The following is a 17086-nucleotide window of genomic DNA, read 5'->3' as shown; positions in this document are numbered from 1 at the left end:
AGTAGAGCCACTGAAATCAATGGGTAAGTCCATTCATTTCAATGGATCCACTCTGAGTATGACTAATATTGGACTTCATCTGCTCTTTTAACTGTTGCAGGTAGGTGATGCTATTGGTGAGAGTGTAGCAGCAGAGGTTGGGAATAAATCTTGTAGAACTACAACTTGCAAATCTTAAAAATTGACTATTTGTAACAAAAACATGTTCAAATGAAATGCCTGGTGTCATCATCATCATAAATTTTATTTATACCCTGCCCTCCCCAGCCAAGACCAGGCTCAGGGTGGCTAACATCAGGTATAAGAACAATTAAAATACAACTTAAAATGCATCCTCATTTCAGTGGAAGCCCAGATCAAAAACTGTTTGGGGGGGGGGGGAGAAAACATCAAATCTTCATCAAGGCCAACTATCCAGACTGGTCCTACGTGGGCCAGAAAAAAGCCAGGGAAGTCCCCAAATAGGGGTTCCATCACAGAAGGAAAAGGAAATAGGGGGAGGGGATCAGGCTGATTCAAGCCAAAGGCCAGGCGGAACAACTTTGTCTTACAGCCCCTGCGGAAAGAAATCAGATCCCGCAGGGCCCTGGTCTCATGAGACAGAGCGTTCCACCAGGCTGGAGCCAGTGTTGAAAGGCCTTGGCCCTGGTTGAGGCTAATCTGACTTCCTTAGGGCCCAGGACCTTTAGAGTGTTGCTATTTATGGACCTTAAGGTCCTTCACGGGGCATACCAGGAGAGGTGGTCCCGTAGGTATGAGGGTCCTAGGCCGCAAAGGGCTTTAAAGGTCAAAACCAGCACCTTAAACCTGACCCTGTACTCCACCGGGAGCCAGTGCAGCTGGAAAAGCACTGGATTAATGTGGTCCCACGGCGAGGACCCCGTAAGGAGCCTCGCTGCAGCATTCTTTACCCGCTTGGGTTTCTGGGACAACTTCAAGGGCAGCCCCGCGTAGAGCGAGTCACAGTAATCAAACCTGGAGTTGACCATCACATGGATCACTGTGGCCAGATCAGGGTGGGAAAGGGATGCAGAAATACCTAAACTGGTGTCCTCAAGTCATTTTTGGATTTGAACTCCCATCATCCCTGGCCATTGGCCATGATTGCTGGAGCAGCTGGAATCTGGAGTTCAACAATAACTGGGAGGCATTACAATGGCTATGCCTGTCCCAATGGCTTCAGAGAACATGAAGCTCATTTATATTGACCATTAGTCCACTAAGCAGAAAAAGAAAAAGGAAAAAAAAAGGTCTGCTCTAGTTTGCTGCAACTTTCTAGGATCTCATGCAAAGGTCTTTTCCAGCTTTGGTATCCGATATCAATGTATTCGTTGTAAATGCTGCAGACCGAACATGGGTCTTTTCACTTGCAAAGCACATCGTTCATGACTGTGTTACACCCCTTCTGGGCTCTTCATGTGAGCAACATGCACGTGCTTTCAAACATGACAAAATAGCTCATAAACTCATTTGTTTTAAAATGAATCAACTCTTAACTGTCCGCTTCTCATTTCCTGATATGCCAGAAAACTGGCAATCATGAGCAATCAATCAGTCTTTTTCGCCAAAGGTAATGGTGGGGGTGGGAAGAAGATTTAATTTCAATCTCATGAGCTTCCTAGTGGTACTCCCAAGTAGATACGAAAGTCCAGACTGCTGTCATGCTGTACTCATTTCTCCGTGTCACAGCTTAATAGTCACTTTGCTGTATGGTGGTAGCTCATGTTACAAACTTAATTTGTTCTGGAGGTCCGTTCTTAACCCAAAACTGTTCTTAACCTGAGGCGCGCTTTCGCTAATGGGGCCTCCCACTGCCGCCGTGCTGCCACCACACAATTTCTGTTCTCATCCTGGGGCAAAGTTCTCAACCTGAGGTACTACTTCCAGGTTAGCAGAGTTTGTAACCTGAAGCTTTTGTAACCCGAGGTACCACTGTAGTTTCCTTAAATAAAAAAATAACAGCTCCTAAGTATACATGACATATCTCCTTTAGCATGCCAGCTTTTAGCTTTGGGTATTTATCTAGACAGTCATATACAACTGCATTTCAGTCTTTCAACTAGGCACAGATGTTTGAAAATTGTTCAGAAGAACGGTAAATGTTGGGATGAGGTCTGCATTTCTTTTCTTATTCATTGCCACAAGTTCTCTCTATTATGACAGATTTCAAATATATTCAAGGGCCAAGTCACATGGCCAAGAGTCAATGCACATGACATATTGAAATTGTTGTGTTGATAAGTAAGGGTAGATTAATGGATCTGTCTATATCAGGTCCATGTAAGTTTTGCATGTGCTCATACATCTGTATTACCCAGTTTCCACATCAGTCTGTGGGGTGTGTGTGTGTGTGTGTGTGTGTGTGTGTGTGAGAGAGAGAGAGAGAGAGAGAGAGAGAGAGAGAGAGAGAGAGAAACTGCTTTGTAAACTACTTTGAGGTTTGTTTGTTTTATAATCAAGGAGTTACAAATTTTATGAAATAAAATCAATTATATGTGTGTTTATTAACATACCATTTTGTGCCAAAATACATTCAAAAATACATACAGTGGTACCTCAGGTTACATATGCTTCAGGTTACATATGCTTCAGGTTACACACTCCGCTAACCCAGAAATAGTGCTTCAGGTTCAGAACGTTGCTTCAGGATAAGAACAGAAATCGGGCTCCAGTGGCACGGCGGCAGTAGGAGGCCCCATTAGCTAAAGTGGTGCTTCGGGTTAAGAACAGTTTCAGGTTAAGAAGGGACCTCCGGAACGAATTAAGTACTTAACCCAAGGTACCACTGAATTTAAATACAAATAGGCCTTTAAATATGTATTTTTTTTAAAAAAAAAAACTTTGGACATATTTTGACACAGCAATCACATTCAGGGACACATTGCCTTTAGCAGTGGATATAGAACACAGTCATCATGTCCAGCATCCGTCAGTGACCAACTATGGAAAACCCACAAGCAGAAGAAGAGGGCAACATCCCTCTCCCCCTGTTGTCCTCCAGGAACTGGTATGGAGGTTGCATTCAGCCACCATGACTAGCAGCCATTGATAGTCTTTTCCTCCAGTAATTCATCTAAGCCTTCCATGTCAGTGGTCATCACTGCTACCTGTGTGAGCAAGTTTCAAAGTTTAACTATGTGCTGCATGAATAAGTACTTCCTTCTTTCTGTTCTGAATCTTCTAACATTAACTTTCAAGAGTTCATGGATTTTATATAAAAAAAAAGTTTGATATTTTATTGTGTTTTTAATATTCTGTTGGGAGCCACCCAGAGTGGCTGGGGCAACCCAGTCAGATGGGCAACATATTTTTAATAATAATAATAATAATAATAATAATAATAATAATAATAATAATAATAAAAAATAATTTTTCACAAGTTCTAGTGTTATGAGAGAGAGAAACCTTTCTCTGTCCACTTTCTCTATGCTATGCAGACTTTTATACTTTTATAGACTTCTGTCATGTTGCCTCTTACTTCCCTTTTCTCTAATCTAAAAAATACCAAATTCTTCAACCTTTCCTCACAGGGGAACCTATTCTCCTCTTGGCCTAGATCTATGCCCTTTCTCTCTCATCAGTGTATAAAGAAGATTCATTCAAAGCAAACTAAGCTGCTCTTGTGCCTCTTCTTTAGATGTTCTCTCGCCTCATACATCTGATTCCATCTGTCTTTTTAATTATTACACTGAGGGAAACCGTGAACAGGTTTTTAAATGTTCATGCTTTGTTGCATAAATTGTACATCCTGCATACTAGTAAATAACATCTCGCATTATTGTCTGATAAATAAAACATTTTTAAGCTATATGATTTTGGCCCCTAGAGAGGAGTAACAAGCTGCTTTAATATTTACTATCTTCTTTTCAGGCCTTCTTCAGAATTAGATTTGGAAGAATTTATGAACGTAAACACTGTGAAAACCACGCACCATGTCCATTGTGCTAACTTGGTAGCTATCTGTCTCTTTATCTCTCCATAGTCCATCAAGTTTATTTAGGGCGACGTGTAAGAAGGTCTTGTCTTTGTTGCATACAAAGTGCAGATTTAATATTATGACAGACAATAATTTCTATTGGAAAGAAATTGAATCATCTTCATATTTGACATTAAGCAACATAGTGTTTGCTACAAGCCAAGCAATGCATGAGATTCCAGGGGTCTTGGCCTGTGTTTTTGTGTGGAAATGAAGGAGCAGCAGAGACTTCAGTGACTTAAAGTTTATTCACATATATACAACCTGAGTGTAGGTGGAGGGAGTGCAGAAGTACAGCATTGCCATCTCTAGAGGGTTTCTCCCTGCCTCTCTCATGGCTTCACAGCCAGCTTGAATCTAGAGCATCCAGATATGTTCTCCAGTCTTTGGGTTGCCAGCTCTTCAGCCAGCAGCTAATATGGTTGTGGCCTTTCTTCTCCTCCTTTCCAGCAAGCCCTTGCTCCAAGCAACTCCTCCCATCCACCTGCTACCCTACCTGACAGGCATATTTTTCCTCTCAGCACATCCTGCCCCCTTCCTGTCACCTCAGCAACCCCTATTTTGCCCAGACGCAAAACACTTTCTTTGACGTGTATTTGCCTGACTTTTGTTTCATAATGGCCTACATTCAACCAGCCCAGTCAGGCTGGTTTGCATGAGCTACACCCGGGAGAACTGCTGCAGACTGCAATTTCCCTTCAGTATATAAAATATTAACTAGATTCTGACATTCATTAATTTCTTGGGTTATGGGGGGGCCTCTCCCCCAAAAATCTGTCTGAGTCAGATCATTGGTCCATCTTGCTCAGTACTGTCTACAGCAGGAGTAGATCTGGCTAGATCCTGGCCCCTCCTCAAACTCAGGGCTGTTTTGTTTGTGAGCATGATGGGTTATCTTCAATTTCATTAGTATTTTGATATTTTTGCTTTTCTTTTTCTTTGCTTCTGGTTTTTGTGACTCTTGCTGGTTACTGGGTGATTCATATCTGCTGGTTCGGGTAGGTTGTTCATTTGGTCAGTGTCATTTGGCTGTGTGCCTCTTTCCTGAGGTGTAAAATTTTCCACTAGAGTCAGAAGTAGCCCATTTGTTATCATTAGAAATTTTTTCATGCTGGAGAGGTCTGTGCATATCAAGTGGAACTGGTCCTGAACATAACCGTCTCCTCTGTTTGAGTACATTTGGAAGTAACCAGTTGACTTTGAAAGTTTTTTTTTCCAAGTTAAGAAGGTGGCCTCTGGGTCGTTATATCAGTTATATTTGCCTTATAGGATTTCTCAGCTAAGGGTTGTTGTGGGGATTAAATGAGGACAGAGGGGATCCATGTATACCACCTTTAGCCTCTTGGAGAAAAAGGAGGGATATAAATGCAGTCAATCAACTCAGTAGCACAGCTAACCCCAGCAGTCTTGAAGTCCGTTCCTACCATCCGACAGTCACTGACTTCAAGCTCTGCTTTCTGCCAGGATCAGCTGAGCTACGGAAGTACCTTTAGCACAGCCAATCCCAGGTGACTTGCTCTTACCATCTGTCTGCTGATTGGCAGTGGTAACAAACCTCCCTTGCTGATACCCAATCAAGAGCACACTTTAAGGATGCCAGCTGTGCACCGGCAGCCATGTCTCTACTTGGCCCTCACCTGACGTCACATTTGATGAGGCAAGTGAGCCTAGCTTTGTGGAAACAGCCTCATGGGAGCTGTGCTGAGCTTAATAGTCCCTCCCTAAATAGTCCCCCCTAAAGAGCCCAGAAGGGATGCAGGTGGCACTGTGGTCTAAGCCACAGAGCCTAGGGCTTGCTGATCAGAAGGTCGGCAGTTTGAATCCCCTTGACGGGGTGAGCTCCCGTTGCTCGGTCCCTGCTCCTGCCAACCTAGCAGTTTGAAAGCACGTCAAAGTGCAAGTAGATAAACAGGTACCGCTCTGACAGGAAGGTAAATGGCATTTCTGTGCACTGCTCTGGTTCACCAGAAGCGGCTTAGTCATGCTGGCCACATGAGCGCTGCAACCCCCGGGTCGTCTGCGACTGGACCTAACGGTCAGGGGTCCCTTTACCTTTAAAGAGCCCAGAGGTTCCCCATGCCTGGCTTACAGGGACTGACATTAGTTATCCAGGGTGTCAAAGAGGGTGCCAGACAACCCCAGACTGATCTGGAGATGACAGGAATTGACCCTGGATTTTTTTGGCAAGCAAAGCAGGTACATTAGCACCGAGCCATGGTCCTTCCCAAGCAAGTGAGATGGCTTGTATTTGATCATATGTAGGCCACTGAAGAAGAATCTTCCTTGCAGGCAAGTTCCTTTGTATGGAAGAAACAGGCTAATGGATGAATAATATATTTACCTCAACAGATTGATAATGAGGAAATCAAATCCTTCCAGGTAATGCGGCAGAAAACCAGTCAATCCCTGTTTCCTGGCAGTCACTGCTGCCTATTCGAACCTAATGCTTCCTGGCTTTAGTGATGCTGGAGGAACTAATTCTCTAGGGGAAATTTAATTTGTATCTGTTTATACTATTTATGATGCTTTTTGTCTTTCAATTGAGAATATCAACCATGTCTCTATAGTGCAAAGGTGAAGTGGAGGTCATGCATGAGGATTGCAAGCAACCACTATCCTGTTTAGTAGAGAAAGAGGGTTGAGGAGTTTCTTCTCTCTCCCAGATCCATAATATTAGAACTCAGGGAGATCCGATGAAGCTGATTTGTTGGAAGAGTTGAGGGAGACAAAAGGAAATACTTATTCACACGGTACATTGTTCAGTTACGTAATTCGCTCCCACAAGAGGTATGGGTAGTCACCAACATGGATGGCTTTAAAATAAAATACTAGCCATGATTGTAATGTTGTGGCTCCACAGTCAGAGGCAGCATGCTTCTGAATACCAGTTGCTGAAAATTACAAGTGGGGAGAGAGCCAATTCATGCAGTTGCCACAGGCTTCTAGTTGGCCATTGTGAGAACAGAATGCTGTTCTAGATGGATCTTTGGACTGATCCAGAATGTCAGCATCACCCTTGAGCCAGTACCACCAACTGGACTCATGCACTTCAGAGACCACCTTCTGGACAGGAACAGGTCAAAGTGCTGTGGACTCACAGCTTAGAGTTGTGAGCACCGGATTCACTCCAACAAGAAGACAGTCGTCGCACAGCAGAGTACAGCAGAGTATAGCAGAATATAAACGACTCGGAGAGCAGCTCTGTAGAATATCTTCTTTATTCTGTCCACAACTATTATACAACTATATACAGAGCTTAATGAGGTCTAAGCATAAATGAATGCTGCACTACACTGAGTGTCTGCAGCTGCTCTTAGCAGCAACCTTATCTATACACACGATCTCTAACACTCAGTCTCTCTCTCTCCGACACACTGACTGACTGATGTGGTGCTGGAGCAGAATAAGTAGAGAGCAGAACACTGCTCCTCCTCTCTGGAGAATCAGCAGACTCATCAGGAGATTCTTGGATATGGGAGGGGTGAAATCTCCTCACAGAAGGCTCCTCTTTATGTTGCTTACAATTTCCCATCTACTATTTTTATGCATTCCAAGTTCCAAAAGCTGCTATGCACTTGGGCATATCCCTGTATTCTTTCTCCATGTTCTCCTATGACAAACACAGGGGGGGGAAGAGAGGGAAGTGGGAAGAGCTTCATTTCAGTGATAGGAAGCTGCTTACCTATCTTAGGAGGGTCAATTGTCCACAGGTTCCTTCTCATTGGCACTTATCTGTTTAATGATGACACCCGGAGAAAGAATGGATTGGATCTAGACTTAGTCAACTGCAATTAGTTCCCCTTGAAATCAGCAGCATTGAAGTTGAATTGCAACTAATGTTATACATTGATTTCGGTGGGCTGTAAGTGCAGCTAACTTCATCTGGATCTGTCCCAGTGCCCCTTTTCTTTTTGGATTCTACCAGTATAGCCCATAACTCAAGGAAAAGAGAAGCTAAAAGATAGCAAATACAAAATGAACCCAAGAATGCGCTGCCTGCCAACCCAATGTCAACATAATTGGACAACAGAATCAATTTTTCAGAGACAGCAACTTCTTTTGACAAAGTGGCATTCAAAGCAAGTATTGGCTAGTCCCTTAAAATATCCTTTCCTGTCAGAGCTTAATTATCATGACATTGAGGGGAAAGATACATATGTATTGCAGAAGAGCCTAGGGATGAACAGATCGGCCTATTTGCGGTCTGTGTCAATTTCACATGTATTCATTCATATCTATTTCATTTTGTTTCCATGTTAATCTGTGATTTTTTAAAAAGTTTGCACAAATGTACATTTAAATAGCTATTTTATCCCAGTTGATGCATTTCTAGATGTATTTTATTCTACCACACTCATTTTAAAACACATTTTGGTACATTTTCCCCCCAGCTGATTACTGTATTATAAAATTCAGAGAGCTGCAGAATTCAAAGGATGTTTGCATAATAATGTGGGAGGTGCTGATCTGGTCAGTTCAGGGAAATTGAATTCCTCAAGCATCCCTAGAATAGATCTCTAAAATGATTAGTATGAATCTTCATTAAGGCATATGCTAGAACTGCCCTCAGTTTTATTCCTAAGACATTGAAGAAACGATGCTTGCGTAAGTGGTCTGTGGACATGATCAAGTGCAGATATTTGAATTTTCTGGTGCTAGCTGGTAAGCAAAAATAGCTAGCAGTGACTCTTTATTCCTTTGAGCTGTTCACTAGCCTAAGTGCTGAAAACAGAAGCATAACATTACATTGTTAGTGACCAGAAACAAAATAAATAACTTGGGGGGGGGGGGGGTTCTTAGAATTTTCAACCAAGGCCAGGTAAGAGGCTGCACAATATTGTGTGTGTGGAAATTTTATTACAGTGCCGTTATACTTTTCTCCTAAATAAATAAATGCACCAATGCAATGCTGTGGCTTTTTCTTCGCAAGAACAGCCATGGCATCTCTGCAGTCAACGTCATGGCCCACAGCATTAGAAACAGGTGGCTGACTCTTTGAGGATGCCTTGAAGAAAGACTGAATCTAGGCTTTTCCCCATTTAGCACATTGCCGTCTGCTTCTCACAGTGTGGCGACTGTGGGAATCTTGGCATCCTATGGCCTTCTGAAGCTTATTATTCTTGACAGACAGCATTTTGATTGGGGAGCCAAGCCAATGTGCCCATTGGAGAGGAGAGGAATTAAAGACAGGGAGTTATGGTGCTCCGTCTTTGATGAGACATCAGAAATAATTAAGATACGAACAGAGCCAGCCCAAGAGATTTTGGCACCTGAGGCAGACCCTAAAATGGCACCCTACTTCTCACCAAGGAAGAAAGGGTGAGGGAAGATATACACCAGGAACAAGGGAGGAAAAGTTTGATTTCATTCATATTTCAACGCAAGCCTACCTAACTGTAAGAAATCAATCTTTTAGTGTGGCAGCATCCACACTCTGGAACTCCCTGTCTATTGGCATCAGGCAGGTGCCTTCACTTCACTCTTTTCAGCACCTGCTAAAAACATTTTTGTTTAGGCAAGCCTACCCAGACATGTGGAACGCTGCTGAATGTTCTAAACAGGTTTTTAGTTTATTGTTGAGTTTAATTATTTCCTGAATGTTTCAAGCAGTTGTTTTTAACAGAGAATTTCATTGTTCTATTCTTTGGCATGCTTTTTCATGAACACAATGAACAAAAGCAACCCAAGTGTCAATGGCTATATAGTACAGAAATAAGAATAGTTCAAGAGAAAAACAAGAAATCAAAAATATTTTTATCTCTCTAGCTTCTTTAACACTCACAAGTGTATTCAATAAACTTTTTATCATTATTTTAAATAAAAACCTTTTGCTTCCAAACTGCTTTAATGAAAGACAAAGGAAGCATTTAGAAAAATATAAATTTGGGGATCCATTTCCCTTTTAGTGTGCTTGAAAAGTTTTTGTAATTATGAAAAATGTGAAATAGCAAGTAGTTATGACAAAAAAGTGAGACAGCAGGCAAAACAAGCATATGTGTGCATTCTCAGTATGTGTATGCGTTCTACTACTACATTTAAAACTGCTTTTACAGTGAAGATGTAGATAGAAACATACAACCAAGGGACCTGTACCCCCTTGAGAAATTCCGCTCACCTATTCACACACACACGCACACACACACACACACTTGTTGTTGATAAGTCATTTAGTCATGTCCGACTCTTCAAGACCCCATGAACCAGAGCACGCCAGGCACTCCTGTCTTCCACTGCCTCCCACAGTTTGATCAAACTCATGTTAGTAGCTTCAAGAACACTATCCAACCATCTCGTCCTCTGTCATCACCTTTGCCTTGTGCCCTCTTTCCCAACATCCGGGTCTTTTCCAGGGAGTCTTCTCTTCTCATGAGGTGGTCAAAGTATTGGAGCCTCAGCTTCACGATCTGTCCTTCCAGTGAGCACTCTGGGCTGATTTCCTTAAGAATGGAGAGGTTTGCTCTTCTTGCAGTCCATGGGACTCTCAAGAGTCTCCTCCAGCACCATAATTCAAAAGCATCACTTCTTTGGAGATCAGACTTCTTTATGGTCCACACACACACACACTCCTCCAAATTCCATAGATGTTTTGTCCATGTGTGAAAGAACAAATTCACTTTTAACCTTGCTTTACAATACCACAGCAAACAAAGACCCCTCTCAAGAAATTTCAGGGTTCCTAAAACATTTTAACTGCACTCAAAATGCTTCAGATGTTTTGCTCTTCCGGGAAGAGGTCAGATGACTCTGTACTGTCAGAACCTGATTTTGGGGACTTCACAACTCATAGTGTGGGGCTGTTTGGAAGTCCTTTAGTAAACAGCCCCATGCTGTTCTTGGAACCTCTGAAAACTAGGTGGTTTTCAGAGGTTCAAAGAGCAGCATGGGGATGCCTGCAGAAGGGCTTTCAAGTACAGTGGCACCTCCGGTTACATATGCTTCAGGTTACATACGCTTCAGGTTACAGACTCCGCTAACCCAGAAATAGTACCATTACCTCAGGTTAAGAACTTCAGGATGAGAACAGAAATCGTCCTCCGGTGGTGCGGTGGCAGCAGGAGGCCCCATTAGCTAAAGTGGTGCTTCAGGTTAAGAACAGTTTCAGGTTAAGAACGGACCTCCGGAACGAGGTACTTAACCCAAGGTACCACTGTAGTTTGAATCTTTGGTTCCCCCTCTAGGAGTTAGTGGATACTCAACATCTATCAGCAGAACTCCCCTTTCTCCATCAAAGGAACAATCGGGAGCTCACTTGAAGTTCCAGTTGTTGCTTTGAAGTCACAGCAGTACCTGCCATAGTTTACAGGTCTCCCACTACTGTGGTACAGATTGCATGACTGGCATGCAACTCCTCACAAACACCTGGGTAAAGAGATGTGTCTTCAACCACTGGTAGAAGGTCAACAACTTGGAAGGGAAGCCTGTGGATTGAGCATCCACCCTGATTTCCTTGCACAAAACTTCGATGGAAGTTAGGCTAAGTCTAGTCTTTACTGTGGATGCATTCTGATTTCTGTGCAACAGTAAGCGTTCATCATATATTTATCCTGATTTGCTTGTGGGCTGTTTATATGTATTCCTGCTAATGATTGCTTCATCACACACATTTCGGTGCATTTCCCTGTCACCCTTCTTACTATAAAAATGCATTTACTTGCTTTTCAAAAAGATGGATTTGGAGTAGTAGAAATAATAATAATAATAATTTTATGTTGCCCATCTGACTGGGTTGCCCCAGCAACTCTGGTCAGCTCTCGGCAAAACATTAAAAACATAGTAAAACATCAGCTATTAAAAACTTCCCTGAACAGGGCTGCTTTCAGATGTCTTCTAAAAGTCAAATAGTTGTTTCTCTGCTTGGCATCTGATGGGAAGATGTTCCATTGAGTGGATGCCACTACCAAGAAGGCTCTCTGCCTGGTTCCCTGTAGCTTCACATCTCGCAATGAGGGAGCCACCTGAAGGCCCTCAGCGCTGGACCTCAGTGTCCAGGCTAGAGCATTTGCTGGGCAACAGAGCACACTCACTCACTTTAATTGTGCAAACTTAAATTTATTGTATGTGCTTGTACCCATCCTGCAAAATCGTAGCAAGTCTGGAGGCACCCCTAGTGAGCTTTACAGTTTCAAGTTTCCCCAGCCTCACACTCTGGCGATTACATCATATTGGCTCCTGTGTTTTTCCCCTTCAGAAAACCAACCTACCCTCTATCCAGCTCTGCTGAACTCCACATGCACTTGTCATAGCCATTATTTTTTAAGGAGACTTTACGTAAGAAAGATGACCTTTTTTAGATTGGCAAACAACAGAGCTTGCTTTCAAATGCCTCGGTCGTGCCTTCCGTCGCCTCGGTGCATATGGCAGAAACACCCACATTAAGAGAAGGATGTGGCAGCTGAGCTGAGAAAATGTAGATGCTGCAAATGTTGGAATCAGCACATTTGTGTGTGTGTGTTTTTTATAAATAAAATGACTTTATGGTGCCTCTGGTCCCCTCACGCTTTCCAAAAGTGTTGCAGAGGGAAGGTGAGAGAGGCTCTTTAATTGCTTTCTTGTTTAAAACGATCCTCCTTTAGGCTTTTAAAAAAGTGTTTATTTATTTTAATGAGGAGTTCACAATTCCTCTTCCCATTTATATGTTTTGCAATGCATCTCTAACCACCTGGTTTTGTTTGGAGGAGGGAGTACACAGAGATTTGCCTGCATTAATCACAGCAAGGGGAGCAGCATGTGCCATTTGGAGCCATCCTCTGTGGTAGAAGTGTTGTGCTCAGTGTTCAATATAATATGACCACTTTGTCTAATAAATGAAGAAATAAGTTCCTTGTTTCTTCTGGGAAAACAGAGCTGTAGAGAGGACTGTAAAAGGGTGGCATGAATAAATGCTTTGTAATAACAGGGTACAGAGGAAGCAGTAAATTTAGGGATATGTGCAAAACACATTCCTTTATTTTTGAATATATTTCTGCCTGCCTTACATGCTGGCACTTAGCATAGAAGAGCAGCCATGCAATTTGCACAAAGCAGATCTAAATTATTGTTGTGCATGATCATCATGAATTGTGCAGAGTGCGCCCATGGAGAAAAGCTCAAGGAACTTCACAGATCTGAATCAGTGTTGCCCATTGCCTGCACAGTGGGCTCATTCAAAAGCACAAACCAGAGTATATACTATTTATGTCTTCGCTTAGAGCTTTCGTAGGCCACTTTCTGCCACTAGTGACCTTAAAGCAGTTTACATACAGCAGTCGAACAATACCAATGCAAATTGTAAAATGCAACTCATATTAATGAGTTCTGAAACACTGTCAAAGAAACCATTGGCTTCTTTGCACCACCGCTTGCTCAGTTTAATCACTGATTCCTTCATGGTTTCAATGATAAAATCCACAAGCCTGCTCCTCTGGGATACTTATCTGAAAATGGAGATATGTGATCTTCCATGTGGGAATAGTAGAAACTCACAGCTCTTCAGGACCTGCTAATTCCCAATGGTCTGTGAGAGACTTTCTCCTGCAAGTTCCAAAGATCTCAGTAGCCCATTTCTCAGTGAATTGGAACGGGTCTTTTAGTATGGCTGCCCCTGTTCTATGGAATAGCATCCCTGTTGAGATATGACTATCTTCACTTTCCAGAAACAATTGAAGACATTTCTGTTCCAATAGGCTTTCCCAGCTGGATAAATGGGTCTTTTCTGCAAGTGCCCTCTTGGAAGCATTTTACTTTTGGTTTAAATGTTTTTATTGCTTTTCTGTTTTTATCTGCTCTTCATTCTTTATATGTAAATTAGTTTGAGATTTGGGTCTAGAATGCTTAGAAACTTAGCACATGGTTTCTCTGTCACTGGGCAAAGAGACAGCTTTCTGTAGCATCTAACCATGTCATAAAGACCAGAGTTGTCACTGTTGCACACTGCACATATGTCTGCAGCGCACCATACGCATTCTATGTTCTGCTTGACTCTATAGATAGAGCCTACAGGCTCCCCTTATGATCATAAGCATTAGGTAGAAAACTCTTTAAGTGGTTACTGCATGTCTTCCATGTGGCTGAACCAACTCTCCAATGAAAGCTAGTAGTGGTTGGTTATGCATACTTTTCTGTAGAGTTTGGAGTAGGTACTTCAGTGGCATGGCAGACACAACTGTGCGCTGCAAACTTTCTATGAGAAGGAAAAATGCCTAAGACATCTGAAAGAGGATGGGGGGAAACAAAATGAAGCCATACCACACTCTTGTCATGTGCCTAGCTTGAGCAAGTGAAGCCTAATCTCTCTCCATCATCACCATTTCTTATCCAGGAGTGGGTACATACCACTCAGTCTTTTTCTCTCTGAATGAATCACCCTTTCTAAGTATACACACCATATAAGCATACACCATATACAGTCTCTGGTAGTTTGTCTTTCTCATAGTCCCAATATTTGGCAGTAAAAGTGGTCTTCTGTCAGAGCCTCTTTCTCATGACACTAGCTGCGCATTTGTTCCAGCTTAGACTTATGGAGTGAGCTTGGTGGCTTTCAGACTGAGAAATGTGTAGAAATGTGAGAAATGTGTTCTACATTAATGTCAAGTATAATTGAGACAAATGGCTCAGGATGTGTGTGCTTATGTTTGGGTCCCTCCCTCACCAACGCACACAGATAGGATCAAACACATTGTTCTCACTCTCTAGGCCATTGGAGAGCATTTGTGAACATCATAGGATAGGATTAACTGCACAGACCTTTCCAGTTGGGCCTATCAATCCCGGTGAGGGGCACACATAGTCTCTAGCAATATAGAACTGTTGTAGTTCCTAATGCCGCTGTGCATGTATGTGTATGCAGTCTTAAGAAATAGAGGGATAACGGGTATAGGATAACACTAAGTAGGAGAATAAAAATTGGAGGAAAGATAGGAGTAAACATGCTACAATTTAAAATCTGCACTTCCCAATTGGCCTCTTAGGTAAAGGTAAAGGGACCCCTGACCGTTAAGTCCAGTCACAGATGACTTCGGGGTTGCGGCTCTCATCTTGCTTTACTGGCCAAGGGAGCCGGCGTTTGTCCACAGACAGCTTCTGGCAGTGGCGTAGCGTGGGTTGTCAGCACCCGGGGCAAGGCAAGTAATTTGCGCCCTCTAACCCGTGGATTTGCACCCCCTAACCCGTGGATTTGCGCCCCCTAACCCCCAGATGTTGCGCCCGGTGCGGCCGCCCCCCCCTGCACCCCCCACGCTACGCCACTGGCTTCTGGGTCATGTGGCCAGCATGACTAAGCTGCTTCTGGTGAACCAGAGCAGCTCACAGAAATGCCGTTTACCTTCCCACTGGAGTGGTACCTATTTATCTACTTGCAGTTTGATGTGCTTTTGAACTGCTAGGTTGGCAGGAGCAGGGACCGAGCAATGGGAGCTCACCCCGTCGCGGGGATTCGAAATCTCAGCAATGATTCGCCTCTTAGAAATGACCAAACCACAAATCCTCAATCAAACAGTGTTTCATCTGATGCTTTACTTTCTGCTGGATAGCACCGGTCAGTACAAGCAATGAGAACCAGTCCAAAGTGTGGCTGGAACATTTGACTGAACCTTTACATTGTGCATGCAGTAAGTGGCAACCCCAAGAGCAGAAGCCTCATACACAGTCTGCTTTCCACCACCCTTGACATTCATGTCCTGTCTTCTCTAGTCCCGGATTATTTCCTGTTGCCATGGCTTCTACTCTTGGAAATGCAGCAGAAGGTTAGAATGGATGCCTGCATACCATTTTGTCTCCCTTTAGTTTTAAAGGGTACAGATTCCTAATTCTTTCTTTCATTCCCTCTCTCTGGCTGTGTTTGTGAGAAAGAATGCAGCTACATTCACTACGCCTGGCGTGCTCTGGTCCATGGGGTCATGAAGAGTCAGACACGACTAAACGACTAAACAACACATTCACTATGTGCCACTTTTCAGGGTGAAGAGCTAACAATAACAAAGGAAGAATAGGCTAGTGGTTAGAATGGAGTGAAGTGTGAGAATGAGGGGCATGTTGAAAGGTGTGACATCTGCTTTGGACAACCACCTGTCTGGTGGAGGGCAGCACTTGGTGGACTGCAAGAGCTGAAAGCTACCTATCCCACACCACACAATCCAAGGACCATCTATCAACAGTGGTGTGTGATGATACAGTGTTGGTGGTGGTGCTGCCAGTTGGGAGAGTGCCAAGTTGGCAGCCCCGTAGGAGCACAGATACTTGTGGCACTGAACCTGATCTCCCCCAATCTCACCTCGCCCCATCCCAGCTAATGTGGCACCACCACACCTGGGAACATGCTGCTGCCCCTTTGCTTCCCTCCCTTGCCATTGCTGCCATCACCAAGCATGTTTGGTTCGTCAAAACCTGTTTTGCGTGAGTGCACACATTGCGCTTTGCTCTGCATTAACAAACGCCCATGCGCCATCCTTGCCACAGCTTTGCTTCTCCTTGCCTGCTCTTGATGCACAATGTAATTTACATATGCACCTTCTCCTTGCAGCTTTCTCAGCTAGTGATCAGACTGGGTGTACTTATTTCGGTTAGCGTTTGCTTACTGCACTTTTGCATGCTGAAATGTCGGTTAGAATAAGGAGAGGCAGATTTGAACACAGGAAGCTGTTTTACAGCAAGCTAGATTATTTCTCTATCTAGCACAGTGTTGTCTATCCTAACTGACTCCCTGGGGTCTCAAGCAGAGGTCGTTCCCAGCACCTGATACCCTGATACCTTTAACTGGAGATGCTGGAGATTGAAGGGGGAAAGGTGGCTCAGTGGCAGCGCTCTGCATGCATAAGGTCACAGGTTCCAACCCTGGTATCTCCAGGGAGGGATAGGAAGCTCCCCTGCTTGAAACCTTGGATAACCACACTGCCAGCCTGCATGGACAATACTGAGCTAGAGGTATCAGTGGTCTGACCCAGTATAAGGCGAGTTTCGAATGGATCAGACCAAAATGCCCCCTCATCCTGTATTTTCTTTCCTACAATGGCCAACTGAATACCTCTGGGAAGCCCACAAGCAGAAACTGAGGGCAATAACCTTCTCCTGCTTCTGTTCCCCAGCAACTGACATTCAGGGCCATGGTCTCTCTGATCCTGGAAGTAATATAGCTAT

At 43.5% G+C, this 17086-nt stretch overlaps 1 protein-coding gene across 4 annotated transcripts in view; it reads left to right on the top strand.

The window, feature by feature from the left end:
• Nucleotides 1-17086, top strand: part of LRFN2 (leucine rich repeat and fibronectin type III domain containing 2) — a 241983-nt gene that overhangs the window by 135707 nt on the left and 89190 nt on the right. The window contains exon 2 of one of the 4 annotated variants that reach the window (XM_083732328.1): nucleotides 3871-3952. The exons of the other annotated variants lie outside the window; for them this stretch is intronic. The gene's annotated coding sequence lies outside the window, so the exon portion shown is untranslated. The remainder of the gene's footprint in view (nucleotides 1-3870; nucleotides 3953-17086) is intronic. 4 annotated transcript variants of the gene reach the window in all.

The sequence above is a fragment of the Podarcis gaigeae genome, assembly GCF_964106915.1.
Source record: "Podarcis gaigeae genome assembly, chromosome: 3".
NCBI lineage: Eukaryota > Metazoa > Chordata > Lepidosauria > Squamata > Lacertidae > Podarcis > Podarcis gaigeae.
The sequence above is the reverse complement of the archived record's forward strand: the minus strand, read 5'-3'. Positions and strand labels throughout refer to the sequence as shown.